Genomic DNA, 2,894 nt, shown 5'->3' on the forward strand with positions numbered 1-2,894 from the left:
AATTCTTCGATTTTTTTTTCTATATTGGTCCTTTAATTCATAGGATTGGATCCCATATGAATTTTTTCTATGGAATCTTTTGTACTGCATTTCATAAAAAATTTAACATCCACTCCAATCTCTTTTTACAATTCCTTTATTTTTCCCGTGATATCAAACAATCATTGCTAATTTTATAGAATTCAAATAGGCATGCCACTTCAACCCTACACTTTTCCTATTCCTACGTTTTCAAAATTCTACAAATCAAAGAAGCCTTTAGTGGTTTATTTTTTAGCGCAGAGGCGATTAGTGATATTAAGACAGAGAATCGATAAGAAGATGATGTATCGTCTTTTGGTCGTGCTACCCGTATGTGTTAATACACGGGCCTTTTTTTACGCAACAGGTTTTTTGGTTTAGAAAGAAGAGAAGAGTAAAATGAATCCTCGGTCATCGAATTTGTGTTGAAAGCTTTCTTTGGTATTGTACCTAAGAATATGATCAATACGATCATTACATACAACTTGAGGTGATTATATGATCACTGTCTCACTATATAGCTTCGTATTTTGCCCTGTTGACTGGTCAAACATCACAGGATCCTCTCTCTATCATGTGGGGCCCACCAGTCAGTTTTTTCTTAAGAAAAACATTTCTTCGCATGAGAATCAAATCAGGGATCTCAGCTGAAGCCAACGTACTCTAACCACTGTGCCCACACAAGTTTGTGTTAAATCTATGGGCGCTATGAATATTTAATTAACATGCACAAAAACACTTACACAGTTACACACATGCACGCAACACTCTTGCAGGGCCATCGAAAACCGTATGCTGGCTGCGGTGAGATGAGCAAGTCGTTGGACTAGTTTTCGCAGTTCTTGACCAACTGTTCTCAGAAAAGGAGCGAGCGATCATAGTCACAGTAATGTGGGTGATCTGGCACTCTCGAAATCGCCTCACTCATGATCAGGAGAAAATCGACAAATCTGCTTCTGTGAGGCGCATCAAAGAAGATCTCGCGATTTTGGATATACCTCGGCAAGACCTAAAAATCCTGCCAGGTTATGGGTGGCGGCCCTGATGGAACGATCACCAAAATAAACACCGATGCAGCAATTCATTTTGATGGTGGCAATGGTGGAGCGGGCGGGGTGGCTCGTTCAGTAGGTCGTCTCTTGGGAGCTTGGAGCAAACCCCTAGTGGGTGTCACGGATCCTCTTATAGCTGAAGCCATGTCTGTCTGGGAAGGCGTGCGCTTTGCGAAGCTCAGATGCTTTCAGGAGGTGATCATCGAAACGGACTACCTGGAGGTTGTGGAACTCTGGAAAAATCGTCACAATTCCTTTTCGGTTGTAGCACCTTTGTTTTCTGAAATAGGAGAACTAGCTGCTGTTTTTTCTTCTTTTGATATTTATCATGTATAATCCGATCAGCAAACTATCCAGCTCATCTCTGTGCCAAGCGTGCTTGCACACTAAGTATGACTGAAAGTTGGCTGTAAGAGAACCCTAGCTTCTTGGTGAGCAGCCTATTGGCTGATGATCCAGCGAATGCTTTTGTTTGAATAAAAGCTCTCATTATTGCCTGCAAAAAAATAGTTTTCGCAGTTCTTCGTCGGTGTTGCCATCCGTTGTGCACGTCATCGTGGTACCGTTTTCCGCGTCGCCGGTGGCAAGGCGGACGGTGCGGGGCAAGGCCTAGATCTGTGAACCCTTGCCGTGCTCATCATGATGTCCACGTTGTGGAGCTAAGGTGGTGTTTGGTTCTCTAGTCCTAGGACTTTTTTTAGTCCCAACTAAAAAGTCCCTAATCCCTAAAAAATCCCTCCCTATTTGTTTTCAGAGACTAAAAAGTCCATAGTCCCTTCCTAGAGGTTATTAAATGACCATGTTGCCCCTAGTATATAGAAAAATAACAATCAAACAACACCATGGGGTGGCGGGCCAATGGATGCATGGAGGGGCATTGTTGGAAAAGTCCCAAAAAGACTCTCCTTGAGAGTCTTCTTCATTTAGTCCCAAATGCCTAGTTTAGTCCTTAAAAAGTCCGTCTTGTTTAGTAAAAAAGTCTCTAAGAGAGACTTTTTCTAGTCTCTACATAAAAATTTCCCTGAAAACAAACACCCGGCCTGTGCGGCTATACGTGCATGCCGGTGAATGGGAACATGGCAGTGTTCAAGCGAGGACACCGGGCTGAGCTGCTTGTGCCCCGGACGTTGGAGAGTCCATGTCCGGCTTGGACTGGAACAATCATCCGAGCTTGTTAGAGCTCCTTCATACAGTATGATCGTGTACCCCTGTAATATTGAATCAGATCAACAGAAAGAAAACAGAGATAACTGAGATACAGTCCTGTGGCCATCAACTCGGCGTGACTCGCGTGTCCTCGTATTGTCTCGGGTGCGTGTGCTTCGAGCGATCAGATCGATCAGCCGGCGGCGTGTTGTTACATATACGTGCCTGCGCTAGCTAGCCTAGGAAAATCGATCGAGCAGCTAGCTGGGCTTCTTCCTTTGTACGTGTATCTCTCGCCGTCTACGTCTGAACTGAACCGATTTAGCTCAGAAATTACTCGAGCTAGCCTCATACGCGTGTATCGACGAAAAGCACTAGTTGTTATGGGTACGTACATATAGTGGACGAGTATAACATATCATACAAGTTGTGACATTTTCACAGTTTCCCAGATTAATCAACTGTATGCAAAAAAAAGCACCTAGAACTCAGCTAGTTCAGACATAACTTTTTTTCGAAAAGGAGGAAAACCCCCGGCCTCTGCATCTGGTCGATGCATACGGCCACTTTATTAATTATTAGCACAAAACCTTACAAAGTCGTACAACAGTAAGACCAAAGCCACCATCTTCGCAACCTCTGTCGCTACTCCTATCTAACTGATGAACGGGCGCT

Source organism: Triticum aestivum, chromosome 6A (genome assembly GCF_018294505.1).
Source record: "Triticum aestivum cultivar Chinese Spring chromosome 6A, IWGSC CS RefSeq v2.1, whole genome shotgun sequence".
Taxonomy (NCBI): Eukaryota; Viridiplantae; Streptophyta; class Magnoliopsida; order Poales; family Poaceae; genus Triticum; species Triticum aestivum.